Genomic DNA, 20,808 nt, shown 5'->3' with positions numbered 1-20,808 from the left:
TATACATACATTAAGCAACATTTTATCATTTTAATGTATATATACATATAAATATAATTTATATATGTGTGTATATATACACAAAGACATGAAACAAAATTGTCATTTGGCCTCATTTTTATCATATAAAAATAAATAGGACATACATTTACAATAAAAGAAAAAAGGTGCTATGTAAAAGTAAATAGCTAAAAATAGGTGTGTATATGTGTGCATATATATGTATCTGAATATATATACATATATGTGTTTCTCTGGAGAACTCTGGATAGTACACTGGTCTTTTAGTAAAATACTATGATATCAACTGTTAGTGAACCCTTTCACTTTCATAAATGCCAGAGTTCACTTAAGCAGCTTTCTGGAATAGAGATTATGCAGTCTTTATTCCAGTAATAGGGAGTTTACTACCTAATAGTGTCTCAATTCAATTTTATGTTAGCTGTCATTGTTTTTCCAAAATACTTTGGCCATTTTGAGGTAAACTTCTTTCTACAATAATAAGCCCAATAGCCAGAAATTATAATTCTACTATTAGCATCTCCAAGTAGTCAGTAATTCACATCCTATGCCCTCCTTTATTGATCAATTGAGTGTGAATTCCAACTCTGAAATATACTACCTGTATTCCTTGGGAAAATTACTAAATGCTACGTTCCAGTTTCTCCAGCACAAAAATTCAAATAACACTGCCTACAATATCGGGACTATTGAGGTTCAATTAAGTAAATGAATATAAATTGCCTGGCAGATAATAAGTGCTCATAATGGATACTTTACGTCATTATTGTCACCAGCGATAGTAGAAGGAGAAATTAAATCATTATCCAAAGTCATTAGAAGTAATTTTTAGGTTTTATCATTCATTCAAAGATATTTTTAGGCATCTATCACATGTCAAGCACAATGAAGAATCAGATAGAAGTAGATTTAGCTCTTATAGATCTAATTATACCCTAGCAGAGATAAAAGATGGTGTTGTTTGTATCAACATGGATCTTCAAAAGTTCGCCAAGTCTGTGGGTTTGTTCATCTCCAGAGTCTTTTGCCCATGTTTGAATACTCCCCAAATGATAATAAATATCCCTATCAGCATTCATAGAGCTACATATTGCCTTTTCAGCATTTACAGTTGGGAATCACTGATTCTAATACTGTCTTCTGCCTGTGGATTATTCTCAAGATTCCTCTTCTGATTATCTAATGATCATATGTGCATCCTTACTTGTATTCTGAGGATGGGTTGCTCCTATATTTAGTAGGTCACTAACACCTTTCCTGAGTAGATTTCAAAGTTTGTGAATGTCTGAGAGGTATAAATGAAAAAAAAAATTAAAAATAATGAAATTGAAAGGCAGTGCATAAGAAAGCTGATGTTGAAAGACACTCCAAATTGCATATCTTAATCTAAGCATGTTTGATGTTTAGTCTAGACATCATGATTAAAGATGATTATGTCAGGGCCTTAACAAGCTTAACATGTGTCCTTCTTCTCTTTAGTGGGGTTTGGAGAAATCACATCCTATTCAACCCCCTTACATCTGATTACCACACCATCTGTAAGAAGAAATCCTAAAAAGATTCATTTGCCTATTGAAGCCAAGTAAATGTTGAAATCCAATTCTATTACCAAACTACCTGAGATGGAATTTTAATTCCATCTCAACCCTGTTAGACTACAGTCTTAGAGTATGAATGGGCTCTATGTACCACAGAAGCAGCATTTGAGAATTTCAATAGAAATTTAAGAATCTAAAAATTGCACTAAGCATGTCACATAAAAGTTTCATTTTTATATTATAGGCACGAATTATTTAAGTATTTTTCTTATTCACAATGAGATAGTATACCTATTACTATACAAATCAGATTCAACAAGTGTGTAGACAGAAGCATTTATTTTTTCTACCTGGAAACTACATCAAATCACTTTCTTCTTTCTTCATTTAACTCTATGTATCTAATCTAACATATGCCCTGTAACATTTTAAAATTTTGATAGGAACAGTTGGCAATATGTGATAGCTGCAGAGAAAGAAAACACCTGGGAAGAGAAAGGCTGACTTTTTCGAAGACTGTACCTCCTGTTACAGACCACAAGGCAAAAAAAAAAGGATGGTGATTCCTTTGAGCAATAAACTTCCAGGTGATATTTCCAGGCTGGTGCCAGTCAGGGCAGCAGATGACTGGGGTGATGAATTGAGCATAAAGCACACACAATCTCAGGGCAAAGCAATGGAATAGAACTAAGAGACATAGCATGCTATAAAACGAGAATAGAAGCTTTCCTGAAAGAGCTGGAACTGAGGAGCTTTGTGTCCCATGTAAGTGACAGGAACGCTCCAGTGAGAAGGTTGAGGAGGAGCTTGGAAGCAGCACACAGTACACAGCTGAGAGCTTTCAGCTCCTTATGCACTTTGTATTGGTTCAACAGAAACCTCTGTATCATGAGTTTAAGAACAAAACATAAAAGATAAGGGGTATTGCTTTTATGTGTTTGTGTACTAAGTCACTTCAGTAGTGTCCAACTCTCTGCAACCCTATGAACTGTAACCCATCAGGCTCCTCTGTCCAAGAGATCCTCTGGGCATGAATACTGGAGTGGGTTGCCATGCCCTCCCCCAGGGGATCTTTCTGACTCAGGGATCAAACCCATGTCTTTTATGCCTCCTGCATTGGCAGGTGGGTTCTTTACCATCAGCGCCACTTGGAAATGATTACATCACTTTAATAGCTGCTATTATTTGTTTTTTGATCAACTGGGGCTTAAATGTTCTGCAATTACTACTGCTTATGGTACTTTTTTTTTTTTTTTTTTTGCTTATGGTACTTTTAAAATAAGCATTAAAAAGAAATCCTCCTGTGAGTTGGAAGAGACAGCACAAATGAACAAAACTAGTCATGCACTTATAACTGCTGAGTCCATATGATTGGTGCCTTAGGTTTGTTATATTATTCTCTTTCTCTTAAAAATGCATCCCTCTCCTGAACCTTTCGCAACATTCCAGCAAACATCCCACTTCCCCTTCCCTCAACACAACAAACTTTCTTGAAAAAGACAAGTTTTCTCTACTTGTTCACCATCTTCCAACTACATCTGCTGTTTAACAAACTCAGTCTGAGTCCTGTTCCACAGTGTCACTGAAATGGCTTTTATCAAAGTCAAAATCTCCATATTTCCAATGCAATAGAGACTTTTCTGTATCATATTCTACCTCTTGTTACTTTTCAATACACTAAATCTCTTTCTAATTACCAAAACAATCTCATCTCTGAGATGTATCCTCCTAGGTCTTCATCGGTCACTTTAACAATTCTAAGTTTCTTTTGCTCTCCTGTTGTCCAAATCTTCAGACATCGGTCGTGGCTCTTCTTCTATGGGTCTATTTTCCCTCCCTAGGATAAACTTACACTCATGACTTTAAGTCTCATTCTTGCCCTTGTCTCTGAGATCAGGTCTCATGAAACCCATTATTCACTGACATTTCCATTTGAATGCTTGATGTGTCTTATAATTTAGCATGGCCAAAATAGAAATCTCATTTTTTTTTTCTGAAATACATTTTTCTCCCAGTTTTGAGAAAGGAAAGAGAGGAGAAGGCCACAACTGCTAGATAAATGAAGAAGGGATGCAGCTGTTAGGATATGATAAAAACTGACTAGAACTGAGTGAAACCAAGGTGGTTTCTAGAATAGTCCAGTCACTGAACTTTAGCTCATAATACTTTCATTGGTGTACTAAAAATCACTCCCGCTTATAACATGACAGTTCTGAGGATGACCATAAAAGGTCAAAACGTGGGCACTAGCTCAATCCTTTCCCAGAATAGCAAAAATATTCCTCCCACTCATTAGCATATAAAACTACTCAGCCCAATATCTCCATGCCCTGGGATCCCTCTCATTTTCTGAGAAGGTCTACAATCTGCTTATGGAGTGCATATCTCTCTAAATAAATTAATTTTCATTTTTTTTTGTTTTTGGCTCTCTCTTGAATTTTTTCCTGCAGGAAACTAAGGATTTTCACTTGGTGGCCTGTCCCAGGAATTTATGCAGGTCCCAGGACATGATGAGATAATTTTGTTGTTGCTGTCTTTTCACCCCACTCTCCTGTAACAGTTAGTCTCATTTCAGTCAACAACAAGCTCATTTTTCACATTGATGAAGCCAGAAAACTAAGAGGCATTCCCCATCTCCCATCTCTGTCTTTTGGTTTTACCTTGTGTAATCTAGGATTCACCCATGACTCTTCATATCTACTGCCATCACCCTTATTAAAGTCAACATCATCTCCCACTTCAACTATGATGGTGGTTTCCTAAATGGTTTCTCTACTATGCTTCAGGTGAACATGAAAGTGTTAGTGACTCAACTAACACTCTTGTGTCCAACTCTTTGGGACTCCATGGACTATACCCCACTAGGCTTTTCTGTCCATGGGATTCTCCAGGCAAGAATACTGGAGCAACTCATTTCCTACACAGCATCAAAAGCATCTTCTGAATATTAAGACCAAATCGTGTCTCTTTGGTGCTCCAAAGGTCCCATGAGTTTTTCTGTTATTCAGGAGGCAGAGGGGGGAAAACAACAAAAAAATAAATCTGATCTCAACATGGCCTACAAACCCTAGTTGATCTGATGACTCTTCTCATCTTATCTTCTTGAGCCTCATCTTAAACCCTCTTTTCTATTCGCCCCTTTTCAGCTTGTTTCAGGCCCACAAATTTCACTTTGCCAAAACATGCAATTATTTCCTGCCTTCAAACCTTTATAAATGCTGTTATCACTAATCAGAATGCACAGCATTACTTCACATAGCAGCCTTCCTTCCTTTAACTTCAAGGCTTGGGTTAAAAGATAACTTATTTGTTGTCTTAAGTTAACCTGAATTGTAATTGTTTCCATCTCCACCAATATCTCTTCCAACAAAACTGTAAACTCCTTGAAGGTAGTAGCTGTATTTTTTCCTCTTATATCTATTTAATCAACGTTTAGCGAACTGTCTGCCACTAAGGGCACATAGGTGATTTTTTAAGAAAATAGATGTAAAATGATTATTCATAATATAAGCTTTATATAAGGAGTTGGGGGGTTACTGAAGAAATTATTTTTTGCAACATATCTAAGACAGACTGAAGGCTTCAGAATCTGAATGTATTTGCACTATGATGAAATTGAGTCTTCCTGTTTTTTAACACATGAAAGATATCCAAGAAAAATTTACCTTAACAATAAGACTTATTGATTACTATAGACAGCCGTGTCTAGTGGGAATAGTCAGGAGGTGGCTATGAAGTGTTGTTAGTTTTCACATTTTTGCCTGCTGATCACTTTTCAGTTAGCAACTGTGTTTATATACATCTGAAAAATTTTAAAGTGCCAACTAAGACTTTATTGGAAAGGTAAACATTCCTTTATACTTAGCACACTTTAATGAATCAATTTGTAAATTAACTATATGCCTTAGATTTATATGGTGAATGAATAGCAATGTTTATATGACTTTCCACAAATCAATTAAATGGCTCCCAACAAACATCCAGCTTCTACTGAGTCAAACACAAAGTTGAGGAGCCATTTTCTCTTTACAGATGTATGTTCAAAATCTGCAATTATTCCTTGTCATGTCACAAAAGGAAAAACGGAATATACTTCCATGAAATACTTGGTTGTAATCAAGTCCACTGAGAGTCTTGCTTTGAGAGTTTTCTTCTTCTCTTCAGCTGGTTCTTTTGTCCTGTAATTGAATTGAATTTTCACCTTGCCCCATTCCTTCCAGACAGCTTCTCATTTGAGGACTTTGAAGATGTATTGCACTAATATATCGCCAGAATGACAATGCTATGGTGATGCATGGGTGTAATACATCTTCAGAGCTTCAGTACTGTCCAGAAACAATACAGCTCATACTGGATTAAATTCAAATCTAATCCAAAGGGAAACATTAAAATAAAAAAATAGCTAACAATGAAGGTGAAAAAAAAAAAAACCCTAAATAAAAAGTTATTTTAATGAATTCCACATTCTTGTATATTTAATGGCATGTTTTCAAGACTTTTGTATAGCCTATTATGAATTTGTAAATTTATGCAAGAGTATATTCTATAAATATCTGAGGATTACAATGAAATATAGTCTTAGACAAAAAATATACAACGAATCTAGTTTTTTAAGTCTGAATCTCTCAGGCAAAGTTTACAAGGTTTACATGCAGTAAGTGTTGCATTTTGCTTCTTCTGTCAGTCTGGAAAATTAGTCCCTGAACATTTCATGAGACATTTACATTATGCATTACACTAGGAAGCATTTCATGAATGTTGAACCTCTTCCCTTAGGACAACATTCCCTTTGCAACGTTTTCATAGAGGGTGAACATACAGCTTCTGATAGAAAATATTCCATAATTTTTGGAAACTTTAATAGGTTGAAATGGAGTTGCATAGTAAACTAGGATTAGAGAATTTGTAGACAATAGTAATATAGAAATACAGAGCAACATTATCCATGGTCTCATGGTCACAATATCCTCATTTCCTTAACCTTGGCTTTGTTAGGTCAGTAATCACATAGAAATTTCAGAGAGACTTGCACCTTTACTGTGAAAGCAACCACTTGGAAATCTAAAGCCATGTGAAAGATGTGAAAGACTCTTATTTTGTTCTGTAATTTTACAGATTTTTTTTTTCCTACAGCACAGAATGCAAATAAAGAAAATAAAACTACCCTTCCTCCAATACTTGTCCAATTTCTTGTCCTACTCTCTCATCATCCTCTATTTATTAGCATCTGAATAAATAATTCAAACTTTTGTTTCTTAAGGTCACCCTGGTTGCTTCTCAGTAAATAATCCTTCTTCTACTTTCTATGTAGGAAATCCTAAACATAAAATAACATTTCACTAGTTTAGAAATGCAATCATTACAATGCATTTATCTGATTTTTTCACAGTACTTATTATTTCTATCTTATCTGTCCTCAAGTAACTTTTAGGTAAAGATGAATGGTAAAATAAATTTTAATAACGATAGCTAAGAATTCTTTTTAATTTTGTATTCTTTTAAACTTTATCTGTAGCATCTCCTGTGGTATAATCAGCATCATCATCATCACCATCTCCTTTTGCAGATGAAGAAACAGAGGCACAGAGGCCTTAAGAAATTTGTCCAGGTTAACACTCACAATGAGTGGTAGAGTAAATAGGGACTTGAAACCAAATAGTGCAAGTACTAACTATGTCCTCTTAAGCACTTTGCTATATTCCTTTTTTAATAAGAGTTTGATAATTACAAAATGCTATCAGCTTTTTCTATAACCTCTTTGGGTAATAATCTATTCACAAAGGTCATAAATGAAAATAATTATTACTCTAATTTTAATTTTAAAACATTAGTCAGTTAATATGAGTTTATTAATCATGAAAAGAGTTTATAGTATTCTAAAATATTATGTCATTTAATAGATATTTATTAACTATCTACTATGTAGCTATATTTACCTGAATCATGGGTCTTAAAGAGAGAACACACAAAAATTGAAAGAAATAAAAATTGCTCACCGTAGTTTTATTGATCTATCATAACTAAAATGATTCTAATTTTCTACCAATGATCATTACTGTCAATTATGGTCAAACTAATAAAATAATGTTATTTTTAAACAAGCTGGAGTTTAATTAAAATTCAACAGAAAAATTTTAATTTTGAATCAAGAAAAATGGTGTATGCTCTTTTACACTAGCAGTCATAACTCCTTTAATAAAAATTTATTACAAGCCAACAATATACTCATCTGCAATTGTCATAGACACAATAGGCCTTGATTTTTTTAGAAGTCTTTATTAATATATTTGTCTTATATATATTTTAATAATAATCCAGGAAGAGCACTAAAATTCTAATAGGCCTTATTTGTATAAAATGTAATCTTGATGGACATGATCTTACATTTATGGGAAAGTAAAAAGAAACTGCATCTTCATTGACTGCCAGGGTTCAAATGATCATCACAACCTGGGTTCAAATAAAAATTATGCTCCTTTCCTTGTGAATATGGTACATGAAGTTATAATACTACTTCACATTAAAGCAATTAATAGGTGTGTTAATCTAACATATGTTGTAACAGTGCCTGGGACATACTACATGCTCAATAAAAATTATAAGTATTAGTTAGGCTCATTTTATGCTTTCACGGTACTGACTGCTGCTCTTTCTGATTTCTTATAGGATCTATTGTGGTATTTTTAATGACATTTTCACCCATGGAGTCCCACTTCAGAATGAATTAGCATGTAATTTACAACCAAAGTAAAAGTTGCATATTCTAAGATGATAACTTTAAATGAGCTCTTAACTTGTTTAGACATAACATGTAATACTTTTCTGTAATACATGTAAATAACATGACATTGTAATCACTTGGGAAAAAGATGAGAAAAAATATAATTCCTAAAATATAAACAGTCTAATGCAAATCATTATCCTTATATTCAGACCACTACAGAGACCTAATCTAGAGTGGTATTATTTTGTTTCCCCTAATGTGCCTGCTCTCTCAGAAAATCAAGTTTCATTTAAAAAGAAAAAAAGGATCTTTTATGAAATGCTTTAAAATGCTTGGTGGGTTCCTGTTTTCTACTTTATATGGGTAAGCATTTTCCTCTGAAAATAATGGATTATTTTTATATTGATTCATTATATCATCAGGCTCATTGTTCAGCCTTATATTTGTCTTAAAATACTGAAATCATTCTTGTTTTCTATATTCAAACCACAGGCATTAACAGTTCTGAATACAAACAATTCTGAATAGTCCACTACTAATGGATGGAAAAGTAGAGGGGACTCTAGAAACAGACAAATAAAAGTTAAAATTATAAAGGAAACTCTCAGAACAAAGAGGTGATTTTAATTGTATATATATAAATTATTGGTGTGCTATCTTATGGTAAAAGTTTAACTTGCCATCATTATGTAGATTTATTCTTTACACAACTATCCATTATGTAAAGCCATTAGGGAAATTCACAAAAGCTCCACATAGACTGCAACTCTACAATGGAACTAGAACCATAGTTTATAATCTGAAGATCTGGTATTGTTGAAATGTCATCACCATAAATTGCTGGTTTTACTGAATTTTTTTCTTCCTTATATTAAAGAGTAAAGTGCAATATCAGGACTGTAAACTTGAAAAAAGGCTCTTAAAGAATTATAGTGTTTAGATGATAGGCTGCCACATGAAGCTTCTAAATCATATCATCCTTGGTAATGTTCCATCACTTAAGCATCTCAAAAAAGTCTTTCTTTCATAAAAGGGGAAGACATTGGAATCAAGAGCACTAATGGTTAGTGTCTGTGATAACTTGAACTATTTTCAGAATTAATTTTAAACAATAGATTTCAGCAGTGTTCTTAGCTTTTAGATAAAAAATTTTTTTCAGTCTATTTTTCTTATAATTAGTAATTATAATTTCTATTTTTTTATTATATTTAATTAGCATTAAAGATTATAAGAGGTTTAATGTGCTAAACTTGCATTCTATGCAGTTTAGCATGAGAATCTCTTTTAAAGTATCTAATGCAGGGGTCAGCGATCTTTTTTCTTAAATGCAGAGAATAGATAGTTTAGGTTTTGCAGGCCATGTGGTTTCTATTGTAGTTACTCAACACTACTATTGCAGTAAGAAAATAGTCATGAACAACATGTGAGGCTGTGAGTGTGGCTGCAGTTCCAATAACTTCATTTACAAAAACATGCAGTAGGCCAGTTTGCGGGGAGCTTCCCTGGTGGCTCAGTAGTAAACAATTCACCTGCCAGTGCAGGAGACCTGGATTTGATCCTTGGGTCGATAAGATTCCCTGGGGAAAGAAATGGCAGCCCATTCCAGTGTCCTCGACTGGGAAATCTCATGGACAGAGGAGCTTTGTGGGCTACACTCCTTGGGTTCCAAAAAGAGTCAGATACAAGTTAGCGAGTAAACAATAAAAGCAGGCCAGTCTGGCCCATCGGTCTTAGGTTACTGAAAAATGTTCCCTCTTGTTTATCCTGAAACAGCTCTCATTTCAAAAAAAAAAAAAAAGACTTAAAATCTTTTAGTTTGGAAAAATGTGTTTTATTCTTGATTAACAGTTTATGTTAACTTATAGCTGAGGTAAACCCGTAGCATATTTACGGAAAGCATGGTAAATACTACCTACTTTTTATTTTTCAAGGTTTCCATACTTCATGTGATTTTCAAATATTGCCTGATGGCCATTTTAAGACTGCTGCTGCTGCTGCTAAGTCGCTTCAGTCGTGTCCGACTCTGTGCGACCCCATAGACGGCAGCCCACCAGGCTCCCCCGTCCCTGGGATTCTCCAGGCAAGAACACTGGGGTGGGTTGCCATTTCCTTCTCCAATGCATGAAAGTGAAAAGTGAAAGTGAAGTCGCTCAGTCGTGTCTGACTCTAGCGACCCCATGGACTGAAGCCTACCAAGCTCCTCCGTCCATGGGATCTTCTAGGCAAAAGTACTGGAGTGGGGTGCCATTGCCTTCTCCGGGTTTTAAGACTACTTGATGTTAAATAATGACTGATATGTTTTTATTAAAATAAATATTCTATCCAAAGTAAAAATATCCTTCAAGAATGAAGGCAAAATCAAGGCATTCTCAGATGAAGACTATTAAGAGAATTTGTCTCCAATGGACTTACCACCAAAAAATCAATCAATCAATCAATAATGTCTAAAGGAAGTTGTCTAAATAGAAATGAAGGAAATGAATAGCAGGAAGGAAGGAAGGACAATGGTAAAAGTAGAAAGATAGATAAATACAAAATAATTTCCTTCTCTTTAGTTTTCTAATATGTTTGACAGGTGAAACAAAAACTATGCCATTGTCTTATGTGGTTCTCATGATGTATAGAAAATATTTAAGATAATTATATTAGAAAAGTGGGAGAGCAAATGGAGGTAAGGTTTCTATACTTTGCTTGAACTAATAAAATATGAATACCTTCATATTAGGATAATCTATATATATATAATATAATTCATAGAGAACTACTAAAAAATTATGTCGAGATATACCCCAAAACACTGTGACTACAACAATGAGGAATTCTAAAAGTGCTCAAGTTAATACATACAAAGACTAGAAAAAGAAAACAGAAACAAAAAAAAAGGAGGGAGGGACAGACAGAAAACAAAAGAAAAAAGATATTAGACATAAGTCCAAGTGAATCAATAATTAAATGGAAATAAACTAAATATACCAATAAAATATGGAGATTGTCAGAGTGGATAAAAAACTTGACTCATCTATATGATGTCTACAAAAGGCTTACTTAAAATACAATAACATATGTGGACTGAAAATAAAAGAATGGAAAAAAAAATCAATATTGTTCACAGAGAATAATAGCAAGATTTTTACAGCCAAAAAAATGAAACAACCAAAATACTATAATACATTTATGGTTAAACAAATTGGATACATTGATATAACAAAACACTACTCAGCAAAAAAGAGAAACTATTGAGGTATATGCCACAACTCCAATAATAAATCTCAAGAATGAAAAGGCCAATTTAAAAATGTCACACACGATTATTTCACTTATATAACTTTCTATAAATGATAAAATTAAAGAGATGAAAAATGGGTTAGTTGGGGCTAGGGATAGTGGATGATGAAAGGAGTAGACTTGACTCTAAAGGGATACCATAAAGTAAATCTTTGTGTTGAGGGAACAGTTCTGTATGTTGATTGTGATGGTGGCTCCATAAATCAACTCAACTCATATGATAAAACTACATATACACATTGTACTAAATATCCATTCTTAGTTTTGCTGTCATTCTACAGTAGACCCAATGTAGTAATGGGAGAAACTGGGTTAGGGATAGGTGGAAACTCAGTACACTAACTTCACAACTTTCCATGAGCTTATAATTATTTCAAAATAAAAAAGTGGGGGAAAAAAACATCTCATACTCATTTGGGGCAACTTATTTATATACTCTGAGTGCCATGTTCATCCACACGATGAAGATAATGATACCCATCTCACAGTTCAGTTTTGAGGCTTTAATGAAAGAAGTACAGTGAATCCTAAAGGAAATCAACACTGACTATTCATTGGAAGGACTGATGCTGAAGCTCCAGTACTTTGGCCACCTGATGCAAAGAGCTGATTCACTGGAAAAGACCCTGATGCTGGAAAAGATTGAAGGCAAAAGGAGAAGAGGACAGCTCAGGATGAGATGATTAGATAGCATCACCAGTTCAAGGGACATAAATTTGAGCAAACTCCAGGAGACAGCACAGGACAGAGGAGCCTGGCATGCTGTAGTACATGGAGTTGCCAATAGTTGGATACAACTTAGTGACTTAACAACAACAGCAACGCAAGTACTACTTATTTTTCCTAGAGTATATAAAGTAATGGATTAATGTTAGTTGAACCATTGTTTTGCTGCTGAACCATATTAACTAAAATATCTTTGGTGAAACTGCTCTTTACATTAATGGAGTTAAAGTTTTGAATGTAAATCAAACATGTTGATGAGGGGTTTCCCATACCTCTGTCAACTATAAATTGGTGCTTGCCAAGGGTATTTGCCATCTGCCTCTGTGAGGATTGAATCCTGTGCTACTGCAGCTGTTGACCTTACACACACCCCAAAGGGAGTTCAGGGTGGATAAATGAGGCAATTTGTGCTCCAGAAAAATTGGTGGAACAGATACTTTTAGGAACTGATTTTTAGTCCAATCCTTGTAGCTCCTAATATCTAGAAAAGCACTAAATCCCTTCATAGTGACATCAGCTCCTCATGACTAACACAAAACCTTCTGTAAGATAAGTGCTTGATTGCATTGAACTCTCCTTTCACCAAAATCTTATATATTGACCTTGCCCCTCACCTCTTTAGAGAAGTGTCTCAGAGCTATCTGAGGTGTTGTCTCCCAGGCTGAAGTTCTCATTTTGCCTCAAATAAATCTTAATTGGCTATTCTCACCTTGTGCATCTCTTTTTTAACATTTTGCCTCAAATAAATCTTAATTGGCTATTCTCACCTTGTGCATCTTTTTTTTAACACCACCAAGCAATTATCCAATACCAGTTGAATGTTCTACATTTCAGCTCAATTCTGACACTACCCAGAAAGAGCATTGGATTTCACCGATTAAGAGCTCAGGAAAACAAGACTGCCCTGTCCCCCACCCTCAACAGATGTCAGTAGCAATTTCAGGTTATCACCTGTGCTTGAAACTGAACAGGACTCTGTGGAGCCCTCACTGCTGTAAAGCCCCATCTGTGTACTCCATTTCTTATTTATAGGAAAAGGTTTTGGTCTCCTAGGCCTTTTCTGAGTTACAAAAAGCAAATTCATACAGTTACTAATTAGGTTAGTGAGAGGATGCAGAAATCCAGGAAAGGCAGTCAAGAAATAATAGTCAGGTGATAAAATCCTAATTTCTCCTCAAGGACAGGGCTTCCCTGGTAGTTTAGATGGTAAAGAATCTGGCTGCAGTGCAAGAGATCCAGGTTCAATTCCTGGGTCAGATAGATCCCCTGGAGAAGGGAATGACTACCCACTCCAGTATTCTTGCCTGGGAAATCCCATGGACAGAGGAGCCTGGTGGGCTATAGTCCACAGGGTTGCAAAGAGTTGAATATGACTGAGCAAGGAATATATATAACAATCCAATATATATCTCAGAAACTAATTCCCACCCTTCCAGAAAGAGGATGGTGATTACATACTGACCATAAGCACATAGAACCTAGACTGGTTAGAACCAGAAGATTGATGATTAAGTGTTCTGAAACACCACTTCGTTACCTCATCATCAACCTATCAGAAGAAAATCAAGCTCCCTACAGCCCTCACTCACTTTTAAATATTGTCTTTAATGGTGCTGGGAAATCTGGTCAACCACTTGTAAAAGAATGAAACTGGACCACTTTCTAACACCATACACAAAAATAAACTCAAAATGGATTAAAGATCTAAACGTAAGACCAGAAACTATAAAACTCCTAGAGGAGAACATAGGCAAAACACTCTCCGACATACATCACAGCAGGATCCTCTATGACCCACCTCCCAGAATATTGGAAATAAAAGCAAAAATAAACAAATGGGACCTAATTAACCTTAAAAGCTTCTGCACATCAAAGGAAACTATTAGCAAGGTGAAAAGACAGCCTTCTGAATGGGAGAAAATAATAGCAAATGAAGCAACCGACAAACAACTAATCTCAAAAATATACAAGCAACTCCTACAGCTCAACTCCAGAAAAATAAACGACCCAATCAAAAAATGGGCCAAAGAACTAAATAGACATTTCTCCAAAAAAGACATACAGATGGCTAACAAACACATGAAAAGATGCTCAACATCACTCATTATCAGAGAAATGCAAATCAAAACCACTATGAGGTACCATTTCACACCAGTCAGAATGGCTGCGATCCAAAAGTCTACAAATAATAAATGCTGGAGAGGGTGTGGAGAAAAGGGAACCCTCTTACACTGTTGGTGGGAATGCAAACTAGTACAGCCACTATGGAGAACAGTGTGGAGATTCCTTAAAAAACTGGAACTAGAACTGCCTTATGATCCAGCAATCCCACTGCTGGGCATACACACTGAGGAAACCAGAAGGGAAAGAGACACGTGTACCCCAATGTTCATCGCAGCACTGTTTATAATAGCCAAGACATGGAAGCAACCTAGATGTCCATCAGTAGATGAATGGATAAGAAAGTAGTGGTACATATACACAATGGAGTATTACTCAGCCATTAAAAAGAATACTTTTGAATCAGTTCTAATGAGGTGGATGAAACTGGAGCCTATTATACAGAGTGAAGTAAGCCAGAAGGAAAAACATAAATACAGTATTCTAACGCATATATATGGAATTTAGAAAGATGGTAACAATAACCCGGTGTACGAGACAACAAAAGAGACACTGATGTATAGAACAGTCTTATGGACTCTGTGGGAGAGGGAGAGGGTGGGAAGATTTGGGAGAATGGCAATGAAACATGTAAAATATCATGTAGGAAACGAGTTGCCAGTCCAGGTTCGATGCATGATGCTGGATGCTTGGGGCTGGTGCACTGGGACGGCCCAGAGGGATGGTGTGGGGAGGGAGGAGGGAGGAGGGTTCGGGATGGGGAACACATGTATACCTGTGGCGGATTCATTTTGATATGTGGCAAAACTAATACAATTATGTAAAGTTTAAAAATAAAATAAAATTGGAAGATTTAAAAAAAAAAAAAAAAAAACCCTTCTCTGAAAACCACCAGGGATTTCAAATGCTTTTGAGCATGAGCTACCCATTCTCCTTGCTTGGTGCCCTGCAATAAATGCTATCCTTTCCTTCACTGCAACCTGGTGTTAGCAAATTGGCTTTGCTATATATGGCAGGTGAGTTGTCTCAAGTTCATTCAGTAACATGCTTTCAATCAGGAAGCTATAAATTAGAGGTTTCAAGGACTCTGTCTTTGGGTTTGACTAATTTGCTAGAGCATCTCACAGAGCTTCAAGAAACATTTTTTTTTCTTTTTTACTAGATAACTGGTTTATTACAAAAGGACATAACTCAGAAACATCCAGATGAAAGAGATACATAGGGCAAAGTATGAGGAAAGGATGAGGGGAGAAGCTTCCATGCTCTCTGGATGTACCACTCTTCCTGAATTTCCCCATGTCCATGGTTCTAGGAACTCTCCAAACTCTGTCCTTTTGCATTTTATCTGCCTGCAATGCAGGAGACCAGGGTTTGATCCCTGGGTTGGGAAGATCCACTGGAGAAGGGAATGGTAATCCACTTCAGTATTCTTGCCTGGATAATCCCATAGACAGAGGAGTCTGGCGGGCTACAGTCCATGGGGTTGCAAAGAGTTGGACACGACTGAGTGACTAACACACATGAGAGTATACTTACACTATCATGGTTGATTAAATCATTGGTCATTGAGGATTAATTCAACCTCCAGCCTCTCTTCCCTCCTCAAAAGTCAGTATAGTGGGACTGAAAATTCCAACCCTTCAATCATATAGTTGATTCTCCTGACAACAAATCTGAGGTGTGGCCCCAAAATCAGCTCATTGCATAATAAAAAACACCTTTAGCTTAGTCCCCTAATGTGAAATTTCTAGATTTTTAGGAGTTCAGTGCCAGAAATGGCATGAAGATCAAATACATATCTCATAAAACATAGTACCATAGAGGTGCAGCCATATTGAAGGCATAAGGAAAATAAAGGGCTGATTCATATTTAGGGATATGTTTGTGGGTTTATATCAGGGGGATAAAGGTAATGGAGATATCAGGAAATGCTTGTGTCCCAACACATGACATGCAGATGTCATCTCTGCAAATTTTAATTTCTACTTCTAAGAAGTCATGTGGGAATCAAGGGCAGAGAGCAGCATCCTTTACCTCTGCAGTACTTACGGAGCTCTTACTTTATGCAGGTTCTGAGCCAAGCCATGGGATACAAAGTCATGGCAATTGACTTTGTTTCTGGACAGGAGTCTCTGTCCCATAGGACCACAGACAAAACCAAAAACTACAATTCAGAGAAATTAGTCCTGCCTGAGTGGTGGCATAAGGTACCATAAGACCATGGAGAAATAAGCACCCAAATTTTCCTGAGATGCTTAGAAATAGTTTCATTAAAAGTTGAAGAAGGAGCAAGTTTGACAATTATATAGGTGGACAAAAGATATTCCTAATAGAAAAAAAGTAATATGGGAAGTTCCCTGGCAGTCCAGCGATTGGGACTTGGTGCATTCACTGCTATGGTCCAGGGTTCAATCCCTGGTCAGAAGACCCCACAACCTAGCCAAAAAAAAAAAAAAAAAAAGTAAAAGTAGAAAAACAAAATTTTAATCTTGACTAACTGGATGAATAGCTTACCTCCATAGCTAAGTTATTCACTTCTTATTTGCTCTTTATTCTTCTATTACTCAGTTTCTGGCTCATTATGTCACTGAATTGCTATGATGATCACCAAACTATCTAACCCAAAGATCTGATCTTATTTGACCTGCTTGATACTGTTCACCATTCACTGCTCCAGGAAATTTTTCCTCTTTTGGCTTCTTGTAATCATGACTTTCTGATTCTATTCTTACACCTCTGACCACTTGTTTGTGATTTTCTTTATAAGTGCTCTGTAACAAGGACCTGACAAATATAAAAGGAGGGGAAAAACATAACAGAACAAAGGAATAGTCTTTATCTTGAATCAGGCAATACTGTTAATGTCTATGGAAAATTAGGATAAGATCATTCTTTCAAAAGGCAATAGTCATATAGAAATTAGAAGAAAAAGAGTTTGAGATACACAGCCCAGGATTTAGCTCAAATTTCAGCTTCTGAGCTAAAAGAATATCTTTACTAGATTATAAACATCACCAGAGTAAAGTAAGAATATCTCTGGAGATTCCAGGTATCAAAGAATAGGAATGAACTGGGAAACAGAGATTAAGATAAACAGCAATAAGTGAGTGGGAATTTGATAAAGGCTTTCAGAATGCTTCCATTTTTGTTATATATAATCTACTATTTTAAAATTTGGCTTTTTAAGTTTCTCTATTTTTTCTGACTGGATCTAGATTTATCAATTCAATGATGTGTGATTAAGAATTTTATTTTGTCTTTCTATTCAAAATCAAGTGCCTTGTGTAAACTTGCCTGTGTTCTCTAGAAGTTTTAAGTGAGTTTTGCTTCATGGTAATCACAGCATTTGAGAGCATTCAAGAACTGTATAAAGAGATCCCTCAATTTCAGAAACAGGGTTGGATATCCTGTACCTTCAGATATCATTCCTAAGAAGTTACAACTTCACTTGTTTAATCCCAGGTGGATACAACTAGACTCTAGTCATGAGGAAACAGGGGTCAAACTCAACATGAGAAATATTCTGTTTTTTAAAAAAAGAAAAGAAAAATGTCAAGGAAGATGAAGAATAAGCAAGGAATTAGTCCCCAGACTAAAGAGGGCTAAAGTGGTATGATAGGAGAAGGCAATGGCACCCTACTCCAGTACTCTTGCTTGGAAAATCCCATGGACGGAGGAGCCTGGAGGGCTGAAGTCCATGGGGTCGCTGAGGGTCGGACACGACTGAGTGACTTCACTTTCACTTTTCACTTTCATGCATTGAAGAAGGAAATGGCAACCCACTCCAGTGTTCTTGCCTGGAGAATCCCAGGGACGGGGGAGCCTGGTGGGCTGCCGTCTATGGGGTCGCATAGAGTCGGACACGACTGAAGTGACTTAGCAGCAGCAAAGTGGTATGATAACTGAATACAACATTTGGATTCTGTACTAAAAGAAAAAGAATTCTCTAAAGGACACTATTTGATCAGTTGACAAAACTGCAGCACGGATAGTAATCAGATAAACATAAAATGCCAATATTCAAGGTACAAAAGTTAAAAATTGCACTTTGGTTACACAATAAAATGTTCTTCAGAAATTCACACTGAAATAAATAGGGAGAAAAGGGCCTGATGTATACAAGGTGTTCTCTTTTCAAATAATTTAATGAAAAAAAATATTTCTGCATACCCTACACACAGAAAATGTTGACTCAAAGAAGGAAAATGATGGATGAAACTGAGTAAAGGACAGAGAGTAGACTTTGCATTATTTCTATTAACACTTTCTTTTTCTTACTGTATTTTTTTTAATTTTAGTGAAGCATAGTTGATTTATAATATTGTATATAATATTGTGTTTAATTCCTGCTGTACAACAAAGTGATTCAGTTGTATGCATACATATACATATATATGTATATACATATACATGCATACATATACATACATATGTATATATTCTTATATATATACATATATATTCTCATATATATATGAGAATACATATATATGTATATGTTCTTTTTCATATTCTTTTCCATTACGGTTTATCATAGGATATTGAATATAGCTCCTTGTGCTATACAGTAGGATCTTGTTTATCCATCTTATATATAATAGTTTACATCTGCTAATCCCAAACACTTCAAAGATGAATTTGAAAGAAATTGCTACATATAGAAAGAAAAAAAATAGAAAGGAAGAAATCCTGACTATAAGTAACTCTAATAAGCTCATAAGTCCAGAAACTTTTCAAGAAAGATATTTTGGGGCTAGTACACTAAGTTGTTTGAACTAACAAGTGGAATGGCAACTTCAATTGTTCAGGCAATGTCTGTGATATGGCTGAATCCACAACCCAACTTTTCCACAGATAAGGAGGAAGCTGCCTTCTTGTGATGAGTCATTTTTCTTTTTAATGATTTTAAAAACAGAATAGACCATAAATGAATTGGTAAGACTTACTAACAGTACTGGTAGAATAAACAAATCATACATGTACAAAAATTAGTCATTGTTTTTCATACTGACAGGAAATCTATCTGTATCCACTTCTAACACTAAACACTGTTCACTTGGTGATGGTTGTTTGAGACACATTTCCTTTTGTGATACAGAAAAAGAACAGAGGAGAATGTGCAAAATATTGATTACCTTAAAAAATAGATTAATGAAGTTTATAATTTTGCTTTCAAATATAAATATATAAATTGAAGAAAGGTAATAGAATGATGACATGTTACTTAAAGCAGGAACTCCATGTTGCTGAGCATTGAAATTTAGATTACTAATAAATTACAGTTTGCAATTATTGGAAGCATTTATAAAAATATCAGCTATGTGTAGCTATTCATTAAATAACAGTTAATAGTTATGCTAATTTTACTCATTTGCTCTGTATGGTAGGATCAGAAAAACTATGTACAGTTTAACTTATAACCCAATCTGTCTTCTTTCGGCTTCAAAATGTTATCCATTATCGTTATTCTAATAACTTCACTAACCAACATTCATGGTATTTAATTAAACTAAAATATATCTAAGCACTTACAAAAAGAATATGCATAATAACAAGTGCAACAAAGAAGAAGAGTTAAATCCAAAATATTAATCTTAAATTGCATGAATGTGGAGATTATGTGCTTCATTCTTAGAAAAAATTATATTTTCATATCAGATTTAAATCCGGAAGGATGATTAAGAATCAGCCTTACATTTGCATATCATCTTATACTTTTTAAAGCACATTTATAAGTATTATCTTTTCTGAGTCTCACAATAGCCAGAGATTTTTATCATTTGATTTTTGGAAAGTAGGAAACCAGCTAACTGAGGCTAAGAGATTTGCATGAGGATTTACTGAACTGATGAATAAGGAAGGTGAGATTGGAGCACATGCATTCTAATTGCTAGTCCTGGGTTTGTCTCACACTCCATGGAGAGTCCTTCCACTAATTCAGGGCTCACGTGTCAGTTTTATGATTCTTAGCCACTCTAGAGAGGAAAATGTTGGCAGTCAAGAGCACATTCATGCTTCAGAAATATTACAGGGGCCGTAATGCATATTATATAAGCATATATTGCTGTTACATTGATTTTTTTCTCACATTAATAGTAATACTAAATGTATGATGTGAGGAAGTCTCATTAGACCTACTGCCTAAATGAGGGAATTGAAAGACACTTAAGGATAAGTGAAATTAAAGAAAGCATTAGCAGACAGAAGAGATGTTCTAATTGTACTTTTTCTACATCTCTATAAAATATGTCTTCCTGATTCCTTTAAAAGCGATTTCGTCATACTAACCTTGTTCAAGTTATTTCTACCCCAAATACAAAACAAATAAAAATCAAATTTTGTCTATCTGAAATGTGGCGGGGTCCTATTCACGAAAAGTACCACTCTTACTTC

At 35.3% G+C, this 20,808-nt stretch overlaps 1 protein-coding gene across 1 annotated transcript in view; it reads right to left on the bottom strand.

The window, feature by feature from the left end:
- Positions 1–20,808, bottom strand: part of NEGR1 (neuronal growth regulator 1) — a 1,040,237-nt gene that overhangs the window by 414,440 nt on the left and 604,989 nt on the right. The gene's annotated exons all lie outside the window — the stretch shown is intronic.

This window comes from Bos javanicus, chromosome 3, assembly GCF_032452875.1.
Source record: "Bos javanicus breed banteng chromosome 3, ARS-OSU_banteng_1.0, whole genome shotgun sequence".
Taxonomy (NCBI): Eukaryota; Metazoa; Chordata; class Mammalia; order Artiodactyla; family Bovidae; genus Bos; species Bos javanicus.
Note: the sequence above shows the minus strand (reverse complement) of the source record. Positions and strands in the feature narration are given on the sequence as shown.